The following is a 10,000-nucleotide window of genomic DNA, read 5'->3' on the forward strand; positions in this document are numbered from 1 at the left end:
CCTCCTCCTACGACTATTGACCCAAAGGGCCTCGGTTAGATTTCGCCAGTCGTCTCCTCCTCCTACGTCTATTGATCTAAAGGGTCTCGGTTAGATTTCGCCAGTCGTCTCCTCCTCCTACGACTATTGACCCAAAGGGCCTCGGTTAGATTTCGCCAGTCGTCTCCTCCTCCTACGTCTATTGTCCCAAAGGGCCTCGGTTAGATTTCGCCAGTCGTCTCCTCCTCCTACGTCTATTGATCTAAAGGGTCTCGGTTAGATTTCGCCAGTCGTCTCCTCCTCCTACGACTATTGACCCAAAGGGCCTCGGTTAGATTTCGCCAGTCGTCTCCTCCTCCTACGTCTATTGTCCCAAAGGGCCTCGGTTAGATTTCCCCAGTCGTCTCCTCCTCCTAAGACTATTGACCCAAAGGGCCTCGGTTAGATTTCGCCAGTCGTCTCCTCCTCCTACGTCTATTGACCCAAAGGGCCTTGGTTAGATTTCCCCAGTCGTCTCCTCCTCCTAAGACTATTGACCCAAAGGGCCTCGGTTAGATTTCGCCAGTCGTCTCCTCCTCCTACGTCTATTGTCCCAAAGGGCCTCGGTTAGATTTCCCCAGTCGTCTCCTCCTCCTACGACTATTGTCCCAAAGGGCCTCGGTTAGATTTCGCCAGTCGTCTCCTCCTCCTACGTCTATTGATCCAAAGGGTCTCGGTTAGATTTCGCCAGTCGTCTCCTCCTCCTACGTCTATTGACCCAAAGGGCCTCGGTTAGATTTCCCCAGTCGTCTCCTCCTCCTACGACTATTGACCCAAAGGGCCTCGGTTAGATTTCGCCAGTTGTCTCCTCCTCCTACGTCTATTGTCCCAAAGGGCCTCGGTTAGATTTCCCCAGTTCTCTCCTCCTACGTCTATTGTCCCAAAGGGCCTCGGTTAGATTTCGCCAGTCGTCTCCTCCTCCTACGTCTATTGATCCAAAGGGTCTCGGTTAGATTTCGCCAGTCGTCTCCTCCTCCTACGTCTATTGATCTAAAGGGTCTCGGTTAGATTTCGCCAGTCGTCTCCTCCTCCTACGACTATTGACCCAAAGGGCCTCGGTTAGATTTCGCCAGTCGTCTCCTCCTCCTACGTCTATTGTCCCAAAGGGCCTCGGTTAGATTTCCCCAGTCGTCTCCTCCTCCTACGTCTATTGATCCAAAGGGTCTCGGTTAGATTTCGCCAGTCGTCTCCTCCTCCTACGACTATTGACCCAAAGGGCCTCGGTTAGATTTCGCCAGTCGTCTCCTCCTCCTACGTCTATTGTCCCAAAGGGCCTCGGTTAGATTTCGCCAGTCGTCTCCTCCTCCTACGTCTATTGATCTAAAGGGTCTCGGTTAGATTTCGCCAGTCGTCTCCTCCTCCTACGACTATTGACCCAAAGGGTCTCGGTTAGATTTCGCCAGTCGTCTCCTCCTCCTACGACTATTGACCCAAAGGGCCTCGGTTAGATTTCGCCAGTCGTCTCCTCCTCCTACGTCTATTGTCCCAAAGGGCCTCGGTTAGATTTCGCCAGTCGTCTCCTCCTCCTACGACTATTGACCCAAAGGGCCTCGGTTAGATTTCGCCAGTCGTCTCCTCCTCCTACGTCTATTGTCCCAAAGGGCCTCGGTTAGATTTCCCCAGTCGTCTCCTCCTCCTACGACTATTGTCCCAAAGGGCCTCGGTTAGATTTCGCCAGTCGTCTCCTCCTCCTACGTCTATTGATCCAAAGGGTCTCGGTTAGATTTCGCCAGTCGTCTCCTCCTCCTACGACTATTGACCCAAAGGGCCTCGGTTAGATTTCGCCAGTCGTCTCCTCCTCCTACGTCTATTGTCCCAAAGGGCCTCGGTTAGATTTCGCCAGTCGTCTCCTCCTCCTACGTCTATTGATCTAAAGGGTCTCGGTTAGATTTCGCCAGTCGTCTCCTCCTCCTACGACTATTGACCCAAAGGGCCTCGGTTAGATTTCGCCAGTCGTCTCCTCCTCCTACGTCTATTGATCTAAAGGGTCTCGGTTAGATTTCGCCAGTCGTCTCCTCCTCCTACGACTATTGACCCAAAGGGTCTCGGTTAGATTTCGCCAGTCGTCTCCTCCTCCTACGACTATTGACCCAAAGGGCCTCGGTTAGATTTCGCCAGTCGTCTCCTCCTCCTACGTCTATTGTCCCAAAGGGCCTCGGTTAGATTTCGCCAGTCGTCTCCTCCTCCTACGACTATTGACCCAAAGGGCCTCGGTTAGATTTCGCCAGTCGTCTCCTCCTCCTACGACTATTGACCCAAAGGGCCTCGGTTAGATTTCGCCAGTCGTCTCCTCCTCCTACGTCTATTGATCTAAAGGGTCTCGGTTAGATTTCGCCAGTCGTCTCCTCCTCCTACGACTATTGACCCAAAGGGTCTCGGTTAGATTTCGCCAGTCGTCTCCTCCTCCTACGACTATTGACCCAAAGGGCCTCGGTTAGATTTCGCCAGTCGTCTCCTCCTCCTACGTCTATTGTCCCAAAGGGCCTCGGTTAGATTTCGCCAGTCGTCTCCTCCTCCTACGACTATTGACCCAAAGGGCCTCGGTTAGATTTCGCCAGTCGTCTCCTCCTCCTACGTCTATTGTCCCAAAGGGCCTCGGTTAGATTTCCCCAGTCGTCTCCTCCTCCTACGACTATTGTCCCAAAGGGCCTCGGTTAGATTTCGCCAGTCGTCTCCTCCTCCTACGTCTATTGATCCAAAGGGTCTCGGTTAGATTTCGCCAGTCGTCTCCTCCTCCTACGTCTATTGACCCAAAGGGCCTCGGTTAGATTTCCCCAGTCGTCTCCTCCTCCTACGACTATTGACCCAAAGGGCCTCGGTTAGATTTCGCCAGTCGTCTCCTCCTCCTACGTCTATTGATCTAAAGGGTCTCGGTTAGATTTCGCCAGTCGTCTCCTCCTCCTACGACTATTGACCCAAAGGGCCTCGGTTAGATTTCGCCAGTCGTCTCCTCCTCCTACGTCTATTGATCTAAAGGGTCTCGGTTAGATTTCGCCAGTCGTCTCCTCCTCCTACGACTATTGACCCAAAGGGTCTCGGTTAGATTTCGCCAGTCGTCTCCTCCTCCTACGACTATTGACCCAAAGGGCCTCGGTTAGATTTCGCCAGTCGTCTCCTCCTCCTACGTCTATTGTCCCAAAGGGCCTCGGTTAGATTTCGCCAGTCGTCTCCTCCTCCTACGACTATTGACCCAAAGGGCCTCGGTTAGATTTCGCCAGTCGTCTCCTCCTCCTACGACTATTGACCCAAAGGGCCTCGGTTAGATTTCGCCAGTCGTCTCCTCCTCCTACGTCTATTGATCTAAAGGGTCTCGGTTAGATTTCGCCAGTCGTCTCCTCCTCCTACGACTATTGACCCAAAGGGTCTCGGTTAGATTTCGCCAGTCGTCTCCTCCTCCTACGACTATTGACCCAAAGGGCCTCGGTTAGATTTCGCCAGTCGTCTCCTCCTCCTACGTCTATTGTCCCAAAGGGCCTCGGTTAGATTTCGCCAGTCGTCTCCTCCTCCTACGACTATTGACCCAAAGGGCCTCGGTTAGATTTCGCCAGTCGTCTCCTCCTCCTACGTCTATTGTCCCAAAGGGCCTCGGTTAGATTTCCCCAGTCGTCTCCTCCTCCTACGACTATTGTCCCAAAGGGCCTCGGTTAGATTTCGCCAGTCGTCTCCTCCTCCTACGTCTATTGATCCAAAGGGTCTCGGTTAGATTTCGCCAGTCGTCTCCTCCTCCTACGACTATTGACCCAAAGGGCCTCGGTTAGATTTCGCCAGTCGTCTCCTCCTCCTACGTCTATTGTCCCAAAGGGCCTCGGTTAGATTTCGCCAGTCGTCTCCTCCTCCTACGTCTATTGATCTAAAGGGTCTCGGTTAGATTTCGCCAGTCGTCTCCTCCTCCTACGACTATTGACCCAAAGGGCCTCGGTTAGATTTCGCCAGTCGTCTCCTCCTCCTACGTCTATTGATCTAAAGGGTCTCGGTTAGATTTCGCCAGTCGTCTCCTCCTCCTACGACTATTGACCCAAAGGGCCTCGGTTAGATTTCGCCAGTCGTCTCCTCCTCCTACGTCTATTGTCCCAAAGGGCCTCGGTTAGATTTCGCCAGTCGTCTCCTCCTCCTACGTCTATTGATCTAAAGGGTCTCGGTTAGATTTCGCCAGTCGTCTCCTCCTCCTACGACTATTGACCCAAAGGGCCTCGGTTAGATTTCGCCAGTCGTCTCCTCCTCCTACGTCTATTGTCCCAAAGGGCCTCGGTTAGATTTCCCCAGTCGTCTCCTCCTCCTAAGACTATTGACCCAAAGGGCCTCGGTTAGATTTCGCCAGTCGTCTCCTCCTCCTACGTCTATTGTCCCAAAGGGCCTCGGTTAGATTTCCCCAGTCGTCTCCTCCTCCTAAGACTATTGACCCAAAGGGCCTCGGTTAGATTTCGCCAGTCGTCTCCTCCTCCTACGTCTATTGTCCCAAAGGGCCTCGGTTAGATTTCCCCAGTCGTCTCCTCCTCCTACGACTATTGTCCCAAAGGGCCTCGGTTAGATTTCGCCAGTCGTCTCCTCCTCCTACGTCTATTGATCCAAAGGGTCTCGGTTAGATTTCGCCAGTCGTCTCCTCCTCCTACGTCTATTGACCCAAAGGGCCTCGGTTAGATTTCCCCAGTCGTCTCCTCCTCCTACGACTATTGACCCAAAGGGCCTCGGTTAGATTTCCCCAGTCGTCTCCTCCTCCTACGACTATTGTCCCAAAGGGCCTCGGTTAGATTTCGCCAGTCGTCTCCTCCTCCTACGTCTATTGTCCCAAAGGGCCTCGGTTAGATTTCGCCAGTCGTCTCCTCCTCCTACGTCTATTGTCCCAAAGGGCCTCGGTTAGATTTCGCCAGTCGTCTCCTCCTCCTACGTCTATTGATCCAAAGGGTCTCGGTTAGATTTCGCCAGTCGTCTCCTCCTCCTACGTCTATTGACCCAAAGGGCCTCGGTTAGATTTCCCCAGTCGTCTCCTCCTCCTACGACTATTGACCCAAAGGGCCTCGGTTAGATTTCGCCAGTTGTCTCCTCCTCCTACGTCTATTGTCCCAAAGGGCCTCGGTTAGATTTCCCCAGTTCTCTCCTCCTACGTCTATTGTCCCAAAGGGCCTCGGTTAGATTTCGCCAGTCGTCTCCTCCTCCTACGTCTATTGATCCAAAGGGTCTCGGTTAGATTTCGCCAGTCGTCTCCTCCTCCTACGTCTATTGATCTAAAGGGTCTCGGTTAGATTTCGCCAGTCGTCTCCTCCTCCTACGACTATTGATCTAAAGGGTCTCGGTTAGATTTCGCCAGTCGTCTCCTCCTCCTACGACTATTGATCTAAAGGGCCTCGGTTAGATTTCGCCAGTCGTCTCCTCCTCCTACGTCTATTGATCTAAAGGGTCTCGGTTAGATTTCGCCAGTCGTCTCCTCCTCCTACGACTATTGACCCAAAGGGCCTCGGTTAGATTTCGCCAGTCGTCTCCTCCTCCTACGTCTATTGTCCCAAAGGGCCTCGGTTAGATTTCGCCAGTCGTCTCCTCCTCCTACGTCTATTGATCTAAAGGGTCTCGGTTAGATTTCGCCAGTCGTCTCCTCCTCCTACGACTATTGACCCAAAGGGCCTCGGTTAGATTTCGCCAGTCGTCTCCTCCTCCTACGTCTATTGATCTAAAGGGTCTCGGTTAGATTTCGCCAGTCGTCTCCTCCTCCTACGACTATTGACCCAAAGGGCCTCGGTTAGATTTCGCCAGTCGTCTCCTCCTCCTACGTCTATTGTCCCAAAGGGCCTCGGTTAGATTTCGCCAGTCGTCTCCTCCTCCTACGTCTATTGATCTAAAGGGTCTCGGTTAGATTTCGCCAGTCGTCTCCTCCTCCTACGACTATTGACCCAAAGGGCCTCGGTTAGATTTCGCCAGTCGTCTCCTCCTCCTACGTCTATTGTCCCAAAGGGCCTCGGTTAGATTTCCCCAGTCGTCTCCTCCTCCTAAGACTATTGACCCAAAGGGCCTCGGTTAGATTTCGCCAGTCGTCTCCTCCTCCTACGTCTATTGTCCCAAAGGGCCTCGGTTAGATTTCCCCAGTCGTCTCCTCCTCCTACGACTATTGTCCCAAAGGGCCTCGGTTAGATTTCGCCAGTCGTCTCCTCCTCCTACGTCTATTGATCCAAAGGGTCTCGGTTAGATTTCGCCAGTCGTCTCCTCCTCCTACGTCTATTGACCCAAAGGGCCTCGGTTAGATTTCCCCAGTCGTCTCCTCCTCCTACGACTATTGACCCAAAGGGCCTCGGTTAGATTTCGCCAGTTGTCTCCTCCTCCTACGTCTATTGTCCCAAAGGGCCTCGGTTAGATTTCCCCAGTTCTCTCCTCCTACGTCTATTGTCCCAAAGGGCCTCGGTTAGATTTCGCCAGTCGTCTCCTCCTCCTACGTCTATTGATCCAAAGGGTCTCGGTTAGATTTCGCCAGTCGTCTCCTCCTCCTACGTCTATTGATCTAAAGGGTCTCGGTTAGATTTCGCCAGTCGTCTCCTCCTCCTACGACTATTGACCCAAAGGGCCTCGGTTAGATTTCGCCAGTCGTCTCCTCCTCCTACGTCTATTGATCCAAAGGGTCTCGGTTAGATTTCGCCAGTCGTCTCCTCCTCCTACGTCTATTGACCCAAAGGGCCTCGGTTAGATTTCCCCAGTCGTCTCCTCCTCCTACGACTATTGACCCAAAGGGCCTCGGTTAGATTTCGCCAGTTGTCTCCTCCTCCTACGTCTATTGTCCCAAAGGGCCTCGGTTAGATTTCCCCAGTTCTCTCCTCCTACGTCTATTGTCCCAAAGGGCCTCGGTTAGATTTCGCCAGTCGTCCTCCTCCTACGTCTATTGACCCAAAGGGCCTCGGTTAGATTTCCATGTAGGTTTGGGCCTTCCAACTCTCCTAATGCTTTCTGGAACCCACTTGAACGGTTGGTGAACTAATCTCTCTTGGGGAGAGCGAAGAGCATTCCCAAACCTTCTCCATCTACCCTCATCATGATCTCATCCACATATGGCACTCGAGTAATCTCTCTTATAGTTTTATTTCTAATCCTGTCCTGCCATTTAACTCCCAATATTCTTCTGAGGACTTTGTTCTCAAATCTACAAAATCTGTTCTAAATTATGTAGAATATTACGTTAATGTAATTTACGAGTAAACCGTTGCTAATTCCTTATGTAGAATATTACGTTGATGTAATTTACCAGTAAACCGTTGCTAATTCCTTATGTAGAATATTACGTTGATGTAATTTACCAGTAAACCGTTGCTAATTCCTCATGTAGAATATTACGTTAATGTAATTTACCAGTAAACCGTTGCTAATTCCTCATGTAGAATATTACGTTAATGTAATTTACCAGTAAACCGTTGCTAATTCCTCATGTAGAATATTACGTTAATGTAATTTACCAGTAAACCGTTGCTAATTCCTCATGTAGAATATTACGTTAATGTAATTTACCAGTAAACCGTTGCTAATTCCTCATGTAGAATATTACGTTAATGTAATTTACCAGTAAACCGTTGCTAATTCCTTATGTAGAATATTACGTTAATGTAATTTACCAGTAAACCGTTGCTAATTCCAGCATGTTTTGCATAACCTGGATAATTTGCGGTTGTAGCCTATAATCAGAGATGAATTATGTAGTCTTTCGTCGCTATAATCAATAACATTCATAAGAATTCATTCGAATCCCTTGAGGCAAGAGTTTCTTTATCCGTCTGCAATCGGACTTAAAATTTTTTACTGGAATAATTTAATATTATTACCTCCGCCAAGGCTATGCGATCGAGTCGGTTTATTTATTTGTCTGTCTGTTTGTGGACTGGATCAAGTCTAAACTACTCGATGGATTTTGACGAAATTTTCACCACATATTAGGCCGTGGGAGACTCCATTAACCTTTGGCGGAGCTCAGAAATCTATGATTGCTCTTGTCATTATTATTATTATTATTATTATTATTATTATTATTATTATTATTACTATTATTAGTTTTTATTATTATTATCATTATTGTTATTATTATTATTATTATTTTTAATTTTTATTATTATTATTATTATTATTTTTAATTTTTATTATTGTTATTATTATTATTTTTATTATTGTTATTATTATTATTACTATTATTATTATCATTATTATTATTATTATTATCATCATTGTTGTTGTTGCTGTTGTTGTTGTTATTGTTGTTATTTCTCAATCTTCTTTCCAGTCACGCTCAGCAGCATTCCCAGACGTATAAATACTCGGTCTCTCACTGTCCCTCGGGTAGGGGGAAGAGGGAGTAGTCATACCATGGATGGAGGGGGTACCTCTAGAGATACACTCGGAAACCACAATCTCCCACAAATTGCCGGAAACAGTCGCGTTATAGTTAGGATAGGGGGAGGGGGTGGGAAGGGTTGAATTTGACATGGTGATATTCAATACTTTGAGTTTAAAGTAATGACAGTAACCCCCTCGAGTTTATCAGAATATCAAAATATCGAAGAGAATTGCTACATATTGCGCAGCCAACAAATCACATTGACACGAAAATAGTCACAGGTGTTTTCAAATGAGTGGAACCTATAGTCCATTTCTTTTAGCGAGGCAGATTTGCACCGACTCGCAGCGGTGCCCTGTTAGCTCGGAAAAGTTTCCTGATCGCTGATTGGTTGGACAAGATAATTCTAACCAATCAGCGACCAGGAAACATTTCCGAGCTAAAAGGGCACCGTTGCGAGTCGGTGCAAATATGACCCGCTAAAAGAAATGGACTATAGATATATATCTACTCTAGGTTCTAGAGCTTTCTGATATGCAACTCTAAGACTATACAATAAGCATTCACTAGATATTCGAAAGACTGAGGATATTGTTAAGGGTTTTAAGAGGAAATTGGAGACTTTCTTGTTCTCTAAGTGCTTCGATATTATTATTATTATTATTATTATTATTATTATTATTATTAATGTTACTGTTATTATTATTATTATTATTATTATTATTATTATTATTATTGTAGTTACTGTTATTATCATTATTATTATTGTTATTATTATTATTATTATTATTATTATTATTATTATTATTATTATCATTATTATTGTTATCATTATTATTAATATTATTATTATTGTTACTGTCATTATTATTATTATTATTATTATTATTGTTATTATTATTATTATTATTATTACTTGCTAAGCTACAACCCTAGTTGGAAAAGCAGGATGCTATAAGCCCAGGGGCTCCAATAGGGAAAATAGCCCAGTGAGGAAAGATAACAAAGGAATAAAGAAAAGTAATAAATAATGAAAAATAAAATATTTTAAGAACAGTAACATTAAGATAAATATCTCCTATATAAACTAAAAACTTTAACCAAACAAGAGGAAGAGAAAGGAGATAGAATAGTGTGCCCGAGTGTACCCTCAAGCAAGAGAACTCTAACACAAGACACTGGAAGACCATGGTACAGAGGCTATAGCACTACCCAAGATGGCGGATTTTACCTTAAACGAGCAATATGATGTGTGAAATGCTGAATGCCTTGGAATGCATACGATGAAATGACTGCGAAGGTCCTGAGAGAGAGAGAGAGAGAGAGAGAGAGAGAGAGAGAGAGAGTAGGGTTCCCCTGCAGTAAAGGACCAGAAAAGCAGTCCTTAAAGTAAGTAAAGTAATTGATTGCGAAGGTCCTGGAGAGAGAGAGAGAGAGAGAGAGAGAGAGAGAGAGAGTAGGGTTCCCACGCAGTAAAGGACCAGAAAAGCAGTTCTTAAAGTAAGTAAAGTAATTGACTGCGAAGGTCCTGTAGAGAGAGAGAGAGAGAGAGAGAGAGAGAGAGAGTAGGGTTCCCATGCAGTAAAGGACCAGAAAAGCAGTCCTTAAAGTAAGTAAAGTAGTTGACTGCGAAGGTCCTGTAGAGAGAGAGAGAGAGAGAGAGAGAGAGAGAGAGAGTAGGGTTCC

This window comes from Palaemon carinicauda, chromosome 11, assembly GCF_036898095.1.
Source record: "Palaemon carinicauda isolate YSFRI2023 chromosome 11, ASM3689809v2, whole genome shotgun sequence".
Taxonomy (NCBI): Eukaryota; Metazoa; Arthropoda; class Malacostraca; order Decapoda; family Palaemonidae; genus Palaemon; species Palaemon carinicauda.